Genomic DNA, 22,574 nt, shown 5'->3' with positions numbered 1-22,574 from the left:
GTGGAGAGCAAATTCCTGACCAAGTGGCAGGGCCCCTATGAAGTTCTTGAAAAGCTTGGCAATGTCAACTATAGAGTCCACTAACCAGGGAAAAGGAAGCCCTACCAGGTGTACCACGTCAACCTGATCAAGCCAAATGACATAGGGAGTTTGTGGAAGCTCCTGTTTGGTGGCGAAGACCAAAGCCCACGTGGAGGAAGTCAAGCTGGCAAAGTTGCTGTCACATGCCCAGAAGCCACAATGCCGAGAGTTGCTACAGCGGAACTGAGACCTGTTCTCAAAACTACCAGGGTGTACTCGGATCATAGAGCATGAGTTTCTTCCGGGTCATCATGTCCAAGTAAATATGAAGCCGTATCGGATTCCTGAAGCCCACCGAGAGGTAATTGCAAAAGAGGTGAAGCGGATGCTGAGCATGGGAGTCATTGAGGAGTCCAGGAGTGGCTGGTCCAGTCCCAAAGTCTTAGTGCCAAAACCAGATAGAGAATGGCAGTTTTGCAATGACTATAGGAAACTCAACAAAGTCTTGAAGTTTGACACCTACCCAATGCCCAGTGTAGATGAACTGTTTGAAAGATTGGGGCCAGCCAGGTATATTATCACCCTTGACCTCACTAAAGGAATTGGCAAATACCCATGTCCCAAGATGCCAAGGAGAAGACGGTCTTCTCAACGCCAGATGGTTGATTCTACTTCACAAGGATGTCGTTTGGGTTGCAAGAAGCCCTGGCTACCTTCCAGAGGACCATGGACTTGATTCCAGCTCCCCACAAGAAGTATGCAGCAGTCTACTTGGATGACATCGTGATCTATAGCCAGGATTGGGGAAGCCATCTGAGCAAAGTCCAGGCGATACTTGATTCTTTAAAGAAGGCAGGGTTTTCTATAAACCTGAAGAAATGTGCCATGGGCATTGAAGAAACCAAATACTTGGGTTATGTCGTAGGGAGAGGTGAAATAAAGCCCCAAATAAAGTCGACGTGATCAAGAGTTGGCCACAACCCCTCTCAGGGAAACAGGTCAAAGCGTTCCTAGGCATCGTGGGCTATTACCGCCGGTTCATCCCTAACTTCGTCATGATAGCGGCCCCTTTGACAGACCTCCTTACAGGGACAAAGTCGGTTATGGCTAAGTAATCTCCAGAAGCTGAGACTGCCTTCGCGGAACTGAAGGTAGCTCTGTGTAAACAGACAGTTATGGTGGCACCGGATTTCTCAAATAAGTTTGTGGTCCAGACAGACATGTCAGATGTCGGGCTGGGTGCTGTCCTATCACAAGAAGTGAACGGGGAAGAGCATCCCATAATGTATTTAAGTCAGAATGTGACATCCTGTGGGAAGAATTACTCCATTGTGGAAAAGGCCATCAAGTGGGTGTTGGACACTTCAAGATACTACCTCTTAGGCAGGAAGTTCAGGCTAGTGTCAGACCATGCCCCACTAAGGTGGATGAGGGACAAGAAGGGGAACGATGCCGGAGTGACCAGATGGTCCCTAGCCCTTCAGGATTTTAGCTTCCATGCAGAGCATAGGCCCGGGAAACTGCATGGCAATGCTGATGCACTGTCGAGGGTCCACTGCTTGATAGCGTGTCGGGGTGGCGACGCTGCACCGTATGCCCCCTCTACTCCAGACTCATACACAGGTATATAGACTATTCTATACCCGCCTATATTGGTTTATTATTATGGAATAGTTTATACGTTAGGAGCTATTTCCATCATTGCCCTCTCTTGCGTCCTGTGGTTCTTTTGCACAATATTTATTTACACCCTGATAGAGGTAGTACATATGTTTTCCCCATATCTAATACATATAGTCTGTATTGATATACACCTGGTTTCTTATTGTTTTATTTATATGTGTGTTATATATATATATATATATGTATATACACATATACATAATGGGTATGGAAAGTATTCAGACCCCTTGTGATCCTCATTGAGATGGTTCTACTCCTTCATTGGAGTCCAGCTGTGTTTAATTAAACTGATAGGACTTGATTTGGAAAGGCACACACCTGTCTGTATAAGACCTCACAGCTCACAATGCATGTCAGACCAAATGAAAACCATGAGCTCAAAGAAACTGCCCAAGGAGCTCAGAGACAGAATTGTGGCAAGGCACAGATCTGGCCAAGGTTACAAAATAATTTCTGCATTACTCAAGGTTCTTAAGAGCACAGTGGCCTCCATAATCCTTAAATGGAAGAAGTTTGGGACCACCAGAAGTCTTCCTAGACCTGGCCATCCAGTCAAACAGTGCAATCGTGGGAGAATATCCATGGTGAGAGAGGTAAAGAAGAACCCCAAAATCACTGTGACTAAGCTCCAGAGATGCAGTAGGGAGATGGGAGAAAGTTCCACAAGGTCAACTATCACTGCAGCCCTCCACCAGTCAGGCCTTTATGGCAGAGTGGCCCGACGGAATCCTCTCCTCAGTGCAAGACAAATGAAAGTCCGCATAGAGTTTGCTCAAAAACACATGAAGGACTCCCAAACTATGAGAAATAAGATTCTCTGGTCTGATGAGATGAAGATAGATCTTTTTGATGATAATTCTAAGCGGTATGTGTGGAGAAAACCAGGCACTGCTCATCACCTACCCAATACAATCCCAACAGTGAAACATGGTGGTGGCAGCATCATGCTATGGGGGTGTTTTTCAGCTGCAGGGACATGACGACTGGTTGCAATTGAAGGAAACATGAATGCGGCCAAGTACAGAGATTTCCTGAGTGAAAACCTCTTCCAGAGTGCTCTGGACCTCAGACTTGGCCGAAGGTTCACCTTCGAACAAGACAATGACCCTAAGCACACAGCTATAATGACAAAGGAGTGGCCTCACAACAACTCTGTGACCATTCTTGACTGGTCCAGCCAGAGCCCTGACCTAAACCTAATTGAGCATCTCTGGAGAGACCTGAAAATGGCTGTCCACCAACGTTCACCATCCAACCTGTCGGAACTGGACAGGAACTGCAACGAAGAATGGCAGAGGATCCCCAAATCCAGGTGTGAAAAACTTGTTGCTTCATACCCAAGAAGACTCATGGCTGTACTAATTCAAAAGTGTGCTTCTACTCAATACCGAGCAAGGGGGCTGAATATTTATGACCATGTGATATTTCAGTTTTTCTTTTTTAATAAATTTGCAAAAATTTCTAGATTTCTGTTTTTTTTCCAGTCAAGATAGGATGCAAAGTGTACTTTAATGAGAATAAAATGAACTTTTTAGAATTTATCAAATGGCTGCAATGAAACAAAGAGTGAAAAATTTAAAGGGGTCTGAATACTTTCTGTACCCACTGTATGTATATATATGTATTCTGGTGGTAATGGTATATATTCCATTGATTTGTACTGTACATTTGCATGTGGGAAACACATGTTGTTCAGCGCTTTCTCCTGGTTGCTTTGTTCCCACCCCTATTCGTATTTTAGCTTGATCCATTAAAATTTGTTATATTTTAGCATAGTCTGGTCTTCTTTTTGGTTCTATATGAGTGGTTTTCTGTGTTTTAGTTACCGATTGGTCTATACAGTCCTTTTTAAACATGCACCCTGACTAGGTAGTGTATGTATGTATGTATGTGTGTATATATATATATATATATATATATATATATATATATATGTTTATATATATAATATATATACATACAGTACAGACCAAAAGTTTGGACACACCTTCTCATTTAAAGATTTTTCTGTATTTTCATGACTATGAAAATTGTACATTCACACTGAAGGCATCAAAACTATGAATTAACACATGTGGAATTATATACTTAACAAAAAAGTCTGAAACAACTGAAAATATGTCTTATATTCTAGGTTCTTCAAAGTAGCCATCTTTTGCTTTGATGACTGCTTTGCACACTCTTGGCATTCTCTTGATGAACTTCAAGTGGTAGTCACCGGAAATGGTCTTCCAACAATCTTGAAGAAGTTCCCAGAGATGCTTAGCACTTGTTGGCCCTTTTGCCTTCACTCTGCGGTCCAGCTCACCCCAAACCATCTCGATTGGGTTCAGGTCTGGTGACTGTGGAGGCCAGGTCATCTCGCGTAGCACCCCATCACTCTCCTTCTTGGTCAAATAGCCCTTACACAGCCTGGAGGTGTGTTTGGGGTCATTGTCCTATTGAAAAATAAATGATGGTCCAACTAAACACAAATCGGATGGAATAGCATGCCGCTGCAAGATGCTGTGGTAGCCATGCTGGTTCAGTATGCCTTCAATTTTGAATAAATCCCCAACAGTGTCACCAGCAAAGCACCCCCACACCATCACACCTCCTCCTCCATGCTTCATCGTGGGAACCAGGCATGTAGAGTCCATCCGTTCACCTTTTCTGAGTCGCACAAAGACACGGTGGTTGGAACCAAAGATCTCAAATTTGGACTCATCAGACCAAAGCACAGATTTCCACTAGTCTAATGTCCATTCCTTCTGTTCTTTAGCCCAAACAAGTCTCTTCTGCTTGTTGCCTGTCCTTAGCAGTGGTTTCCTAGCAGCTATTTTACCATGAAGGCCTGCTGCCCAAAGTCTCCTCTTAACAGTTGTTGTAGAGATGTGTCTGCTGCTAGAACTCTGTGTGGCATTGAACTGGTCTCTGCTGTTAACCTGCGATTTCTGAGGCTGGTGACTCGGATAAACTTATCCTCAGAAGCAGAGGTGACTCTTGGTCTTCCTTTCCTGGGGCGGTCCTCATGTGAGACAGTTTCTTTATAGCGCTTGATGGTTTTTGCAACTGCACTTGGGGACACTTTCAAAGTTTTCCCAGTTTTTCAGACTGACTGACCTTCATTTCTTAAAGTAATGATGGCCACTCATTTTTCTTTACTTAGCTGCTTTTTTCTTGCCATAATACAAATTCTAACAGTCTGTTCAGTAGGACTATATCAGCTGTGTATCCACCAGACTTCTGCACAACACAACTGATGGTCCCAACCCCATTTATAAGGCAAGAAATGCCACTTATTAAACCTGACAGGGCACACCTGTGAAGTGAAAACCATTTCCGGTGACTACCACTTGAAGCTCATCAAGAGAATGCCAAGAGTGTGCAAAGCAGTCATCAAAGCAAAAGATGGCTACTTTGAAGAACCTAGAATATAAGACATGTTTTCAGTTGTTTCCCACTTTTTTGTTAAGTATATAATTCCACATGTGTTAATTCATAGTTTTGATGCCTTCAGTGTGAATGTACAATTTTCATAGTCATGAAAATACAGAAAAATCTTTAAATGAGAAGGTGTGTCCAAACTTTTGGTCTGTACTGTACATGCATGCATACATACATACATACATACATACATACACACACACAGTGCTATACTTAATACATTTCCTTCTCAGAACTGATTATTCCTTTTCTAATCTTCATGTGTATCGTGATTTTCGAATTTTGAGTTTTTTTGCTTATTGATAGCCAAGCCCGCCAGCTTTGGGCAGAGGAGGGTATGTAAGATGGCCACCGGACAGGTCCTCGAGGTTGTTAGCTTCGGTGATGTAAACCCAGAAAAGCATGCTCCAGCACATATAGTACTGAAAGGGTTAATAGGTCGTATGAGGGCCGCTTTTACGAGCAGTCATAAGAGATTGGTGGGAATGGCTGCTCACATATCCCCACCCCGGGGGCGTGGTTTGGTAAATAAAATGGAGACCAATTGTCTCATTCTGTGTCTGGAGATATGTGGATCTCCAGGATGCTGGTCTGTGCTAAACACCTAAGGATTGGAAACTGACCTGAGCGGTCGAACCCGCAACATTGTATGGACATTTTACTTTGTATTTCCACTTTGTGCCGGAAAAGGGTGTTTTTGTTTTGCTACCTGAGCAGTTTATGCTGTCTGAATAAACTAGCCTGGATTTCAATGAAAATGCTTCCTGTGCCTACCTCAGCCGCAGCCGAGTGAGTACCAAACCGTACAATAGCTATACAATATTAGTGTCTGCTATACAAGGAGTAATGCTGCATTCAGGAGAAATTGCGTAATAAATTGTGCAGTCTAAAAATTAGGGCTGAAGTAACATTTTAGCTGAATGGAATTTGACTAAATGGAATTATTAATTTTTTTTTCTTATATTTTCATTAATGCAAAGCACCTCAAGGAATAGCAAACTTCTTGTATGCTTTGAAACCTCCATTCTTTAAATTGGGGTGTTTTTTAGGGGGTTACAATAAAAGGCTCTTCAAAGTCACTTCAAAAGTGAATAGGTCCATAAAAATGCAGTTTATTTTAAATTTCCTTGGAAATATGAAAAATTGCTGCTAAAATTGTAACCCCTTCATGACCTTTGACATACCTATACGTCCTGATCGGGAAGGGATTCCCAACCACAGTAACATCATGACGATTGTGCGGGGCCCAGGGGCTGTGCCCTCACCATCATCGTCGGGAGCTTGGCTTAAGTGATAGCAGAGCCTCAGCTGTCACTGTCAGGAGCATTGCCCTCACCATTCCCAGCTTTTTAACCCCTTAAATGTCGATATCAATAGAAATAACAGCATTTAGAAGGCTTGAGGAGGGAGAGGGCTCCCTCTCCTACGTGATCTGCATCGGGTGCCATCATACACTGGGAGATCCACTGAGGTGCCATAACAGCCTGAGGACCGCATTTTACAAAGTACACCTCTCAGTGAACTCATCTAGGGGTGCAATGATCATATTAACACCATGGGTGTGTCACAGAATTTTATACCATTGGGCAGTGAAGAAAAAATAATTACATTTTTATCTCAAATATTTTGTTTTAGCCCCAGATTTTACGTTTTAAATGGGGTTAATGGATAAAACTGGCCCCTAAAATGTGGCCCACAATTTCTGCTGAATGTGGCAATACCTCATATGTGGCTGTACAGTACTGCTTAGCCACACGGCGACACTCGGGAAGGACGGAGCGCTATTTGACTGCTGGAGTATAGGTTTTCCTAGAATAGTTTGCGGACTCCATATACAGAGACCCTAAATGCTAAAAGAGCAGAATACCCCCCCTCAAGTGACCCCATTTTGTAAGTTATACCCCTGCCAAACATGTGGATGGTAAATCTGATGTAGGCACACACTGGAGCTCTGGAGGGCGGGGGTGGGAGGGTAGCATTAAAATTTCGGAGCACAGAATTTGCTATATTTCTTTTGGGGGCGAGGAGTTATTTCACTTTTCCAGTGCCCTTGTGCTACCAGTAACGTGGAAGCACCCTATATTTACATTGACAGATGAAACCAGGGGAGGAGTCCTGAGGAGATAATTTGCATACTCCCACTGCATTTTGGGATAAGTGAAGAGTCTCCGCGAGCTCAAAGAACACTGGATTTTGGCCGTTGGAGCTGAAAGGAGGACATCGATAAACCGAATTTTGGAGCGTTTTTCACTGTTTTCATAACACATTAACAATAAGAACATGGAAGAGTCCAGGAGCCATTTGGTGAGCTGCATATCCTGATACATGTTCACATACTTGCCAGGGAAAAGCCAAACTTCACATGCCAGAAATGCAAGCTTGTGTCCCTGTTGGAGGAAAAGTTGTGAAATCTAGAAGAGAGGTTAACTACCTTGAAAATCATTAAGGAAGGTGAAGAGTTCTTAGAGGAGAATTATCTCTTCATGATACAGGAAGAGAAGAAATTCGAACTGCACCTGATGAAACAGAGGAATGGAAGCATGTGACCCAGAGAAGCAGGAGTATCGAGAGGCAGTCAGCACCCATACTGCTCAGGAACCAGTACCAGGCTCTCACACAGGAGAACCATGAAGAAATACAGCAAGATAAGACTTTGCCCACAATGAATAACCTTGTAAGCCCTCAGAATCCTCCTGGATAGAGAAAGAAAATGTTGTGAAGGAAAAACGGAGAGTGGTGGTCATGGGGGATTCCCTGTTGAGAGGAACAGAGGCCGCTATCTGCAGACCAGACATAACCTCAAGAGAAATGTGCTGTTTTCCAGGAGCAAAAATTAAATATGTGTCTGACAGGATATCAAGACTTTTCAGACCTACAGATCACTACCCATTCCTGCTAATACATGTGGGGACAAATGACCCTGCAAGAAAGGACCTGGAAACCATCTGCAGTGACTTTGAAGACTTAGGCAAGAAAGTGAAAGAATTGGGAGCGCAGGTGGTCTTCTCATCCATCCTCCCAGTGGATGGCCATGGAACAATGAGGTGGAATAAGATTCTACAGGTGAACAACTGGCTACGTCGATGGTGCTGTCAACAAGGATTTGGATTTCTGGATCACGGAATGAATTATCTATATGATGGACTACTTGCTAGAGATGGGGTGCCCCTTACGAAGACTGGAAAACATGTATTTGGAAGTCGCCTTGCTACACTCATCAGGAGAGCTTTAAACTAGATCAATGTGGGAAGGGAAGCAAAAGGCCAGAAAAAGCCATACAGCTGACAAATACTATTGAGATCTCTGCTATTGGAAGCGGAAAGGAAGAACAAAGACAAAAAAATCTAAGTAATAAAAATATGGGAGGAAGAGAAACCAATCACAAACTAAAATGTTTTTATACAAATGCACAAAGCATGGGCAACAAACAAGGAGAATTGGAACTACTAACGCAGGAAAAGAAATATGATGTCACTGAAACTTGGTGGGACGATACACATGATTGGAATACAAGGCTAAAAGGATACAACTTATTTGTAAGAAGCAGACTTGATAAACAAGGAGGAGGTGTCGCATTGTATGTTAGAAAAGCGTATATCTGCAGAGAGATTGAAGCAGAGACTGGGAGTTCTGTGGAAAGTGTTTGGGTAAGAATACAAGGAGAGAACAACGGAAAGGACACCATTGTAGGCATTTACTACAGGCCACCTGGGCAAGCTGAAGATATGGATGAACACTTTATGTATCAAATGACCAAGTTCTCCAAAAAATATGACGTAGTGGTCATGGGAGATTTCAACTATCCAGACATTTGTTGGGAATCTCTCTCAAGTAAAACTAACAGGTCAAGCAAATTCTTATCCTCTCTTGCTGACAACTTTATCTTCCAAAAGGTAGGGGAGAAAACAAGGGGATCTGCTACTTTGGATCTAATCCTTATAAACAGGGAGGAAATGGTTGAGGAGATAAAAGTGTCTGGGACCCTAGGAGGCAGCGATCATGCTATTATAGAATTTTGGATAACTAGAGGAGGAAGACATGTGAAGACTCAAACTTCAAGGTTAGATTTTAAATAGGCAGATTTTAAGAGACTCAGAAAGAGAATAGGAGGGATCCAATGGCTGGATGTCCTTAAGGACAAAAATGTCCAGGAAGGATGGGAAATTTTTAAAAATGAGATTCTCAAAGCACAATCGTTAACAATCCCGAAAAGTAGGAAGAATGGGAAGCATTTAAGGAAACCAGGATGGATGAACACAGAACTTAAACACATGCTAAAAAGAAAGAAAGAAATGTTTATCAAATGGAAAGAAGGAGTCATATCTAAAGAAGATTATAATGCAGTCTGCAGATCCTGCAGGGCACGTATCAGGTCAGCTAAAGCTGACAATGAATTAAGGCTTGCAAGAGATGTCAAAAGCAATAAAAAAGGATTTTGGGGGTATGTCAAAAGTAAAAGAAAAGTCAAAGATGCTATAGGATTTTTACAGGATGAAAATGGTGAAATGGTAAGAAAGGATGTTGAGAAGGCCGAACTTTTTAATTCCTATTTTGCATCTGTTTTCTCTCAGAAAGAAAATGGAGCATCAACTGATCTTCACTGTCCTATTAAAGGAATTGAAGAATCCAGGTTATCTGTAAACAGAAAGATTGTGAGGGAATATTTAGCTAACATAAATGAGTTCAAGTCTCCAGGTCCAGATGAATTAAACCCCAGAGTACTGAAGGAGATCGTAGAAGAAATTTTAGAACCACTCTCCATAATCTTTGAAAATTCTTGGAGAACAGGAGAAGTCCCAGAAGACTGGAGAAGAGCAAATGTTGTTCCTATCTTCAAAAAGGGGAAGAAAGTGGACCCAGGGAACTATAGGCCGGTGAGTCTGACTGCTATACCAGGAAAGATTTTTGAACAAATTATTAAACAACATGTATGTAAGTACCTGGATAAGAATGAAGTGATTAACCAGAGTCAGCATGGGTTTGTAACTAACAAATCATGTCAGACTAACTTAATTTCCTTCTATGACAGAATCACTGACTGGGTGGATCAGGGAAATTGTTAAGGGGACGGTTGCAAACAACTTTTATTAAATAATGGAAAGCAACCTTACACGGGGTCCGCGATGCAGCCTGGTGGACTGCGGCCAAACACCTTCCGGGTGAGAAGGTAAAACAACCAACTTAAATAACAATCCCTTCCGTGTTACTGCACACTGGAACAGGATTAGGGATTCGCACTATCTCCGTTAACAGCACGAGAGATGTGCGATAAATAATATATCTGTAGCCCTGTTAACTGCACAGGGACTACACAGCAGACGCTAGGATGCGTGTGTGACTCACGTCGGCGAATACGTGCTCCCAGCCGGCGTGCTACCGGACTGAGCAGTATCTCTCCACGTGGCTTACAGGCGGTGCCGGGAATAGGGTGTCTGCAGACTGCTCGGGGTGTATGGCGACCCCTTTGTCGGAGCCAGACTGTCAGATGAAGCTACCTGCCTATTTCATCTAAGCCTGCCTATTTCATCTAAGCCTGCCTATTTCCACTAAACCTGCCTGCCAGAAACTAAAGCACACGTGGAGCCCAAAAGACCAAGCGTCCACACAACACCATCACAGGTCAATGATCAGAGCGCGCCGCCATGTTTGTGAGGGGGCTATTTAAAGATTAAGCCCTGCCCACCGTCACACTATTGGTGATGTCACCCGCAACCAATCAGGCGGCGCCAGGTCACCGGATCAGCTGACTCCCAAACCACCAATCACGGTCCACCATGTCACGGGCATGTTCAGTGCAGAGAATCCTGGACTTAAGCTTTAGCAGCCCTGTTTCCCTCCGCAACCTATCCTTCATGTTGCTAGGAACAAAGACCAAAGAGACAACCTGTACATCTCGTGCACCAGCTAGGCGTTGGGACTGATGATGATGCTGAGCAGCATCAGCCCTGGCTGGACTGGAATGGGAGACTACAGAATCCACTGATGGTTCTGAACCCATTTCAAATCCAGCAAACACCTGACGCCTAACAGAAATGCCATAGATATAGTATATCTTGACTTCAGCAAAGTATTTGACAAAGTATCTCACACCATCCTTATTGAAAAAATGACCAAGTATTGAAAGGACAAGGCAACTGTTAGGTGGATTCATAACTGGCTTAGTGATCGGACTCAACGGGTGGTTGTAAATGGCTTCACATCCAGCTGGATGAATGTCTGAAGTGGGGTACCACAGGGCTCTGTCCTGGGACCTGTATTGTTCAACATCTTTATCAATGATGGGGCTGTATGGCGGCTTGTTTCTTGTGGGACAAGATGACGTTTTCAGCGGTACTAATTTTATTTATATTTGTTTTTTTTATCGTGTTTCATTCCCCTTTTTTTCCCAGTGGCATGGTGATAAAGCATCGTTAGCCTCGTTTTTTTAAGTTTTTTTTGTGCGGCGTTCACTGAAGGGGTTAACTAGTGTGACACTTTTATAGGTCGGGTTGTTCCAGACTCGGCAATACCAAATATGTGTACTTTTTTTTATTTTATTTATTTATTTATTTTTTACATAAAAATGTGTATTTATTAGTGAATATTTTTTTTAAATTATTATTATTAATTTAATTTTTTTACATATTTTTACACATTTTTTGCCATTTATTCTTTACTTTTTACTTAGTCCCTTTATGGGACTTTCACTTGTTTCTCTTTGATCACAGGTATAATGTATTGCAATGTACTAGATTGCAGTGCATTCATTATACCTTTAGTGAAAGCTCCTGAGCCCATGCTGTGAGCATGGTTTCAGCAGCTTTCCGTAGCTTGGTGACCCGGGGGTCGTCATGACGACCCCTGGTCACCATGGCAATGATTGGGCCCCACGACATCGCAGGGCCACCGATCTGTCAGGGGGTTAACAGCCAGGGGTGGTGCTGACACGGCTACTAGCTGTTTAGTGCCGGAGCTCAGCCACTGGCGGTGCTGAACTCCGGCACTGATCGGGCTGGAGACGCTGATATTTCAGCATCTTCTGCACGATCATGCTGAGATCGGTCAGTCAGATTGACTGACCGATCGCAGCGATCTAGGTGTGCAGACCGACCATATGGCTCCCTGCACCCCATCTTGTGCTGCTCAGCTGTCACAGATAGCTGTCCGCACTTATCTGTCACTGCGTGTTTACACGCTGTGACAGTTTAAAGCTATAACGGACACTGCACGGCAAGGAGCATTAACTTACACCTGCTCATGCCGTGCAGTGTCCGTCATTGGGCGTTATGGGGTTAATACCGCTGTCAAGTGTGATGGTGACATGTAACAGACTTTAACATAATGGCCATCAGTTCTAATGAACATGGGGCCACCGTGCAGTATGAATGCACATTGACGAAGGGTTACCTTGACTGCCGGATGACCACTTTAAAAAAATATATATATGGCTCTCAGAATATGGTGACAAAAGCCAAATTGTTTTTGTAAATGTTTTTATTTTATTTTTAATTAGTAAATCATGAATAGAAATATATAGATTTGGGATCCCGTAACCATACTGACCCATAGAGCAAAGGTAACAGATCACCACCTGATTACCACAAAGTAAGCGGCGCTAGTACAAAACCTTGAAAAAGAAAATGTGGAATTACAGTTTTTTTCCTCACCGTTTCCACTTATTTCATAGAATAAGTTGTGTTCTGCAAAAAAACAAGCCCTCTTGCGGCTATGTCGAAATATTAGAAAGGTTATGGTTCTTGTTACAAGGAGAGGAAAAAGTAAGTTACAATATCCTGGGGAAAAGCTCTGTGTCTGCCTCCTGAAAACCTCCAGCTCAGGGTTTGTTACCCGACCGACGACATGTTTAACAGATTCCTTTGACTAAACCACCCTTCACATGTCCATATAATACCGGTACTGGAAAAATGGTACCGGTGTCATAAGTATTTTGGATCAGTGTGTCATCCGTGTGCCATCAGTGTTCCATCCGTGTGCAATTCATTTTTTTTCCACCATGACTTAAATATCAATTCCAAAGCTTCTCCTATACTTTGCAGTGTTAAACATGTACAGCACACGGTTGTCACAAGGATGTTTCACACGGAGCCAGAAATGTGTATTGGCCCTTGTAATCCATGCGGACGGGTCTCATGCAAAGATCTCCATAGATTATGATAGGTATGTGTGCATACGTGTCTTCAGTGCATGTGAAAGCGAATGCCACACGTGCTGAAAACATGTACATGTGAAGGAAGCTTTACACACTGTGTGAACAAGTATGAAAAGTCACCTCTTAATCATTGAATTAAGGTTTTCTCTTTTGGTTCATTGCCATGGGTATAAAATCCAGCATCTAAGCATGTAGTCTGCCTGTGCGAACAGTTGTGATAAAATGGCTCGTTCTAAAGAGCTCCCTGAATTCAGCATCTTGCTGTCATATGTTGTCACAAGTCAGTTCATGAAAGTTCAAATAAGACATGGCTGGGTGAGTTTGGTGTGGAAGAACATGACTGACCCTTCAAGAGACCTAACCTCAACTCCATCAGATAGATACCTTTTGGATTAACCAGAGATTACAAGCCAGGTCCCCTTGTCCAACATCAGTGTCTGACCTGATAACTGCTCTTCTGGAAGAATGGACAACAAATTGCACAGAAATATCCCCAATTTTTTTTTTTAGAGTGGAAGCTTTATTAGCTGCAAAGGGAGATCAACTCCATGTTAATGACCCTGGATTTAAAAAGCAATGTCATAAAATTTCCTCCAGGAGTAATGTGTATGTGTCCCAATAATTTTATCCCTACAGTGTGTAATAGGTTCTGCTTCTTCCATGGTGAGAGGTGGAGACTGCTTCTCTGATGATGTGTAAATCTGGAGGTGAATGAGAATCATAATCAGTTTTGTTATATATTTTAGGAAGGACGTCCAGAATAAGAGGCAGAAAGCGTCCAATTATTGAGGACGACAGTGAGGAGGAGGTGCAGCCAACGTAAGCACTAAATACGACTATCATTCGTTACATTGTATTGTAAGGCTATGTTCACATGTCTGGTAGTTATACCTGTTTTTGGATTTGTTAGGGGCGATAAAAAATGAAAAGATACAATGCAAAAATAGTTCATTCAAATAAGGACGGGAATGTCTTAAATTGTTTTCTTTTTTACTGCAATCTGTTTTTTAGCAGGATCATGTGCCGATTTGCCATGAGCGTTACCCGTTGGCCATCGCTCATAGCAGATGATCATTTTAACCATGTGTAGCACAAGTGATCGGATGAAAGCACCTTCAATTCTTCTAAGGAAACTATTAAGGCCAGAAAAAAGTAAAAAAAAAATGTTTGTTTTTTTTTAAAAATATAAACGTTCAAATCACCCCCCTTTTGCCCCATTCAAAAAAAATGAATAATAAAACTAAAATATACATATATTGCTGCATTCTGAATCGCCCGATCTATCAAGATATAAAAAGAATTAATCCAAATGGTAAACTGTGTAACGAGAAAAAAAAACAAAACACCAGAATTAAGTTTTTTTGGTCGCTGCAACATCGCAATAAAACGTAATGACAAGCAATTAAAACATTATATCTACCTAAAAATATTATCAATAAAACCTTCAGCTCAGCGTGCGAAAAATAAGCCCTCACCCAGCCCCAGATCCTGAAAAAGGGAGACGCTACGGGTCTCGGAATATGGCGCCATTATAATTTTTTTTACAAACTTTAGAATTTATTTCACCACTTTAAAAAAAATAACCTATTCATGTTTGGTATCTGCAAACTCATAATGACCTGGAGAATCATAATTGCAGGTCAGTTTTAGCATTTAGTGAACATGGTAAAAAAAAACAACAACCAAGAGACAAGTGTAGAATTATACTTTTTTTGCAATTTTGACGCACTTTTGAATTTTTTCCTTTTTCTCCAGTACACGACATTGTAAAACCAATGATGTCGTTCAAAATTACAATTCGTCCCAGAAAAAATAAACCATCACAGGGACATATTAAAAAATAAAAAAGTTATGCCTCTGGGAAAAAGGGGAGCGAAAAACGGAAAATCCCAAGGTCGTGAAAGGGTTAAAGGACAGAAATCCTCAACTATAGTGATTGAACAGTACCACCACATACCACCATAGCATTACTGAATCTCTCTATACCATGTGTGGTTAATACCGTAACTAATACTGCCATATAGTTACTAAATTATACTTTTATAACATGATTTTAGAACCACCATACTGTAACTGAAAAACAGCATCATATTGTGACTTTATCACTTGGGGTCTGAGCTGTTTTGATGCCCAGCGATCAAAGAGTTATTTAATTCTAAATGCCCTCAGACTCATGAGATAGAAGTTGGCTAAACCCGGTGATTTTGGCTTGAATCGGTTAGCTTCCTAACGTCTGTGGGGACAGGCCTGATTCTAGCTTTTTTTTTTGGTGCCCAAGGCGAAAATTCAAGTGGCACCCCTCCCAGCAGTTCATGGTATACCTGCAGTGAATAAACACAATCCCATCATTGTTTTTTAGGTTTTGCTTTTAAGATATTCATTATGTGGTAAAAGTGACGTGTGAACATGATTCTCCAGGTCTTTGTGATTACAGTAATCCTAAACGTTCAGAGATTCTTATTTTTGTTAAAAAAAACAACATTTAGCTTGTGATGCTTTTTTAAGGACCTGTTAGAACAATAAAAATATATCTATGAAGCTATGTGAGGGCTGTTTTTTGCACAGTAAGTTGAAATATTTATTGCTATCAATTCAGGGTGCATACATTTGGATGGCTTTTTGCTGTAAGAGGTGTGGTGACAAAAAAAAGTAGTTCTTCTATTTTTTTTTCTCTTTACTGCATATGTTAGTTCTTTTTATATTTTGATAGATCAGACTTTTAAGGATGTGGACATACCAAATTTTCTTTAATTGTTTAATTTGTGTTTAATGAGGGAAGACCGCACCAGATCCATGATCATTAAATGAATACATCACCAGAACATTCCATCAGTACATGAATGGCACCAGCATCCTCATTAGTACTTAGATACAGCACCAAAACAACCATTAATACACTAATTCATTATTAGAACCATAATCGGTAATTGAATATAGCACTGGGACCATCATTATTAATTGAATACATCGCCAGAACCACCAACTGCACATGAATACAGTGAAGAGCAAAAGAGTATCAATCTTTTGAACTTTTGACTTTCAGGCTCCATATCTCACCATCCACTACTTATTTTATTGTGAGACTACCCTCATTTTATAGACAATCATCTTGTCTATCTCATATATAAACTTGAGTTGCAACTATTTGGCATATGATTAATTATGCAGATTCTTGTCATGTCACTGCACTGTTACTGTTTTGCTCCTAAAAATCTAAGTACAATTTTTTATTATTTTATTAGTATTTTGTAAATCCACCTTTGGCTTTCAACACTGCCTGAATCCTTCTGGGCATGCTCTCGATCAGATTCAAACATGTCTTGACCGACATCTAATTCCGGGTCTCTTTTACATGTTCCCAGTTGGTGCATGCTCTTCGACTCGCTTGGATATGTATATAGTTTTTTATTCCATTCTACCCACAAGTGTTAAATTGGATTAAGGTCTGAGGTCTGTGGGGGCCAATCCAGCACTTCGACTTCATTGTCATTGAACCATTTATTTGCCAATCTCAACATATGCTTTGGGTCGTTGTCCTGCTGGAACACTATGTTGTCCTTTTCATACCGATGGTACTCGAGTGTACAAAGTAATTAGTCTTGTAGGATACTCACATATAGCTCAGCATTGAGACCACCATCGATTCTGGTAAAGTATCCAACGCCTTTAGCTGTGAAACAACCCCATATCATCAGACTTCCTTCACCGAACTTGACAGTTCCTTCAATTTCTCCATCCTTTAGCCCCATTTTCCTTTGTTTCTTCCAGACCCATTTTCACCCATCATAGCCTAGTCTATTGACTTTTGTCCCATAGCTGCAAACCACCCGTTTCCTATCTTCTACAGTTCACTTTTCATACCTTTTTGCAAACTTGTGTCGACGCTTCTTATGATGATATTGAAGTCGATGCTTCTTCATCTTTTTTTGAGCCACCATTCAAGACTCGTGTAACATGCGTTACACGGTGCTTGCATAGACATCTGTGATCTCACAATTACGAAACTTACAAGTCGCTCCAGCCCGTGATATTGGAAGCAGACTTTGCATCCGTAAGTATGGCAAAAGAGGTGACGGGGAATGCATGATTGGAGCAGTAGGCTGGTACTCAAAAGGAGTTGGATATGCTGGAGACCTTGAAATGGTCTGGGAAGAAGCGCTCCCTGAAGGACGATACATTGCATACCGCATAGACTGCTCTTATCTAGGAGAGGCATCTGAGGTATCAGTGAGGAAGTGGTGGGTGCTGCCTTACATGGTAATTGTAGGGTCTTGTGATGGTGTAGGTGTCTATCTGCCCTTTTTGACACCCACCTGGTTAGGTAAAATGCAATATCCAAGTAGTTGTTGGTGAATTAAGACCCATGAAAACAATGAACATTTCTTCACTCCACATTTGCAAGTACAACTCCCTCTACCTTGATGGTTTTATCATTTAAAATAGTATTTTTCTTTTCACTTTGACTCTTAACACAGACCTTGATTTGTATGTTTCTACAGAAAGAAATTCACAAGAAATGAGGAAACCCCTCCGTCGTCTTTTGTGGCTTTTGAAAGCGACGTTTTGTGAGTAATTTTGACAACATATAATAAGTATAAGTTAAACTTCACTTAAAAGCTATGTTCACACATGTTGTGTTTTTTTAGCATTTTTTGCTGCAGATTTTTATGCAAATTTTCAGCTGTGTTTTGCAGTACCAGCAAAGTCTATGAGAAACCAGAATTCTCTGTTCACACATCATGCTTTTTTGTTGTTGTGTATTTTGTGCCTTGGTTGGGTTTTTGGAAAATAGAGCATGTCACTTTCAGCATTTTTGTCAGTGTTTTTTCACCCATGGGAAATAATGGGTAGTTGTAAAGGGAAGTGTCTCAGGTTGTACATGTATATACGTATCTGCATGCTAGCCATGCTTGCAGATAAGTATACATGTATATATTGGCCCCACATCTCCCCATGTGTTTCAGTCTGTTTGCTGCTGGAGGAGGTTTCAATAGAATGTCCAGCCATGTGCTAAATCAGGTTTTGCGAGTATGGTTGGACATGAACAAAGATCTTAGCCAGTGGGCAGGGAATAATACATCATTTCCTGTGACATGAAGCTGGACACTGGCTGGACTTAAAAATCCAGAATGCACATGTGCTAAGGCCCCTTAGACTCTTGAGGATGGACATAACAACACATGGCTGAGTATCTCTCTTCCCCTGTAACTTCTTTACTTACTAGCCCTACATACCCTGTACTAACCCTCCTAGATATTGATAGATATATATAGGCAAAGTTGGTATAGTTGGGTGGGCCGATATTGCATGAGTGATTAGCAAACGTGGGTGGAAAATATATTAGGTAATTGGAAATTGTGAATCCGTTTTGTGTACTGTGTTAGTGTGATACCTAGTAGTATATTAACTGTAGACTTTTGTGTAATAAATACCTTTTATTAGCACACGGTTTTGTCTCAGTTGGTATATAGTATAAGGCACAGATAACGTTAGTGGAAATTAATTATTAATAGTCAAGTTTGATGTTAATAGTTAATATCAGACCTCAGTAGAGGTGTAGGAGAGTGCCCCCATTAATTACTGATATTTTGGAGGAAAATCACATCCTTATACAATGGTGAAAAAAATGCTGAAAAAATGCACCAAAATTTGCAGCAGCGTTTTTGATGGTGAAATAGAATGGGGTTTTTTTTTTAACAGAACTTTATGTACATGCATAAATAGAGACAGGACAATGAAAAAAATCGCTGAAAAAACTCACAAAAAATGCATCAAAAAACGCAGCAAAACGTTTTTGACGCAGCTGATTTCCTGCCAGAGATTGTGTTTTGATGCAGTTTTCTGAAGCTGAAAAACACAACATGTGTGAACACAGCCAAAGTAAAACTTAAAGGGGTTTACCTGCAAAGTTCATTTTAATCAATAGATCTTGATAATAATAAATTCCACAATTAGATGTGTTTAAATAAAATGTTCCTGTGCTGAGATAATCTTATAAATGGGCCCCTGCTGTGTAGTGTGTAATGGCTTTGTCTGACGGTACAGGGACATGGACAGATAATTCCACAGCTCCTGGGAAGGGGGAGACGCAAAAGAGTCTACAGACATTACAGGACTGGATCACAAAAAATTCTTTCTTTGAGGTAAAACATTTTTTAAAACCAGGCAGGGAAATGTTTTATCTCACATTCATTTTCAAGGAAAACGAACGAGTGCAATCCGATAAAAAATTGGATTCTACTTTGACCAATATTAATCTATGAGTTACCGCTCATCTGTGATTTTTTTCACAGCTGAAATCGGACTTAGAAAAAAAATCGCAAGTCAATGGGTGCGAGAAAAAAAATCACACGGCTCTCGGACCTTGCGAGTGCCGTTCAATTTTTAAATACCCAGAATCAGTTAATTTATTTGAAAGAAACACACAGACTCCTTTAATAAATCTAAATTTAACTAATAACATAACACCCATTCCATTGAAGCCGATGTCAATTGAAATAAAATAACAAAGCATCATCATCCTCACCTGTCCCTGACGTGAATAAAATCATCCATTTGTTGCACGACAGGTCTAGGTCTGCTACATCAAGATGGCAGGCTGTATTGTCGCAAGATACGACTATACAGTCTGCCATCCTGCAGAGACAATTAGCTGTGCAAGCTTGCGCACCTCAGTGTGCTGGCAGAAAGGTCATCGGAGTCCTTATCCAATGAACTCTGTTCACCTCACTAACATTAACGCATGTGCGGTGAGAACTTTCCCACAGCACTGCAGTAAAAAAAGAACACACTTTGTAACGTGTGTTTTCACAGCGCAAATGCACCCAAAGACACATGCATATCATAAATAAATAAAAAAAAATGATGTGGGTTCCCCCCTTCTTTTTATAACCAGCCTTTGTAAAGAACAGAGGTGTGCTCTTGTATTAACAAGATAGGAAGGTCCATAGATATTGGCCCTTTCCCAGCCTAAAAATAAAAGCCTGCAGTTACCCCAGAATTGGCGCATCAATGAGATGCGCCAACTCAGGCTCTTTGCTGGCTTTTCCTGATTGCGTTGGTGCAGTGGCAATTGGGGTAGTAGTTTTATCAGGTTGATGTCAGCTTTGTAATGTAATGATTGACAAAAGTCTGGGATGGGCTGAAATGTTTTGTATGTGGACCTCCATTAAAAAGAACTTTTAATCAACCACGTGAGTGACGGGATTCATCATTTTAAGCCTTGTAATGTCAGCTGGCATCAAAACCAAGGGTTAGTAATGGAGTGGTGTGTATCAGACATCCCCATTACTAACCCAGTAATAAAAAAAAACAAAAACACACACACACACAGGAAAACATAGTTTATTTTAAAGAACACTCCCCCACACCTCGTTCACCTATTTATTAAAAAGCAAAAAAAAAAACATGAAGATCCAACGTAATCCAGCCAATCAGAAGAAGTCCAAAAATGGGAACCTGAAAGACATAAAAGGAAAGTTAAATAAATAAAAGGAAGAAACTCTCGCTCATTCGCCAATTTATTTTTAAATTACAATCTCTGCACCTGCGACGTGACCCATTGGGGTTCCCACGACATCTAACGATTCTGTACAGCAAGCTATGGAGCGTCGTTTTGAGAACCATGCTTCATAGGTCACTCCCGGTTATGTCTCACAACCGATAACGTCAGTAACTTAGTAATGTCATCGCTCATGAGTAGTGTTGAGTGATACCTTCCGATATCAGGAAATATCGGATCGGATTGGATCGGGCCGATACTCAAAAAGTATCGGATATCGCCGATTCCGATACCGGAAACCAATGCAAGTCAATGGGACACAAATATCGGAATGAAAATAAACCCTTTCTTTCCTTGTAGGTTAATTCTACATGAAGGAAAACAACTAACAATAATGTAGAATGTATTGGGGGAGGTGGTTGCCCAAATCGATGGGAACAGTGCTCACAGTGAAACATGAAAAGCCGGCAATTCAGCAGCGGCATACACCGGTACCCGACAATTTAGAACAGAAAGAATAGAGCTTCACACATAGATTAGATAGATAGAAACATGTCAGTCACATATATAATAAGTACAGTGACAGTGTTGCTTACTGTACTTGTCATTTAGTGTAAAGGATTTATTTAAAAAAATAGTGTTTTCATGCACTGTCTCTTTAAAAAAGCTGGCCGGCAATTCAGCAGCGGTACCCGACAATTTAGAACAGAAAGATAGACCATCACACATAGATTAGATAGATATTATGTATGTGACTGACATGTTTCTAAGTACAGTGATAGTGTTGGTTACTGTACTTGTCATTTAGTGTTAAAATAAAGGATTTATTAAAAAAAAAATTGGCGTGGGGTTCCCCGTAATTTTAGGCTCTAGCGGAGGTTAAGCACATGGCTGGGGCAGATGTTTGAAGTCTGGGAAGGGGGTAATACCCACGGAGCTTCCCAGGCTACTAATATCAGCCCCCAGCTGAATACCTAGCCTTTTCTAGCTATTAAAATGGGGGACCTCCCCAAAAAAATGACGTGGGGTCCCCCCTATGTTAATAACTAGCAAAGGCTAGGCAGACAGCTGGGGGCTGATATTAATAGCCCAGGAAGGGTGCCATGAATATTGGCACCCTCCCAGGCTAGAAACACCAGCCGTCAGCCGCCCCCAGAAATGTCGCATCCATAGGATGCGCCAATTCTGGCACATAGCCTCGCTCTTCCCACTGCCCTGTAGCGGTGGCAGTGGGGTAATAGGGCTGGGGTTGATGTCAGCTTATAATGCCAGCTGACATCAAGCCCAGGTTAGTAATGGAGAGGCGTCTATAATACACCCCCATTGCTAACCCCATAGTCAAAGTTACAAAAAAACACAAACACCCAGAATAAAGTCCTTTAATTGAAATAAACACACAATTCTTTATTGTTCTAAATTAAACCATACTTACCATCACGCCCATTCCAGCTGAAGCCAACGATCTCCTGCAATAAAAGAAAAATAATAAAGCAACATCATCCTTACTTTTCCATGGTTCCCAGGATAGCTCCAGCTCTGCTACATCGAGATGACGGGCTGGACCGCAGCAGAAAGCTGCCATCTAGCCTGTCATCCCGCAGACACTGAGAAGCGCAGGTATGCTTGCGCTCCTCAGTTTCTGGCTGTGACGGCATCCAGATGAGCCGACAATGAACTCAGCTCACCTCATGCACGTCACTGACAGCGTGGGAGAATTCTCCTGCGCATGCGGCGAGCTTGAGAGAATTCTCACGCTGAAGCGCTTAGCGCAGCAGAATTTTCCCACGCTGTCAG

Source organism: Phyllobates terribilis, unplaced genomic scaffold (genome assembly GCF_046119375.1).
Source record: "Phyllobates terribilis strain yellow unplaced genomic scaffold, ASM4611937v1 Scaffold_1__5_contigs__length_1240528914, whole genome shotgun sequence".
Taxonomy (NCBI): domain Eukaryota; kingdom Metazoa; phylum Chordata; class Amphibia; order Anura; family Dendrobatidae; genus Phyllobates; species Phyllobates terribilis.
This window is presented reverse-complemented; position numbering follows the sequence as displayed.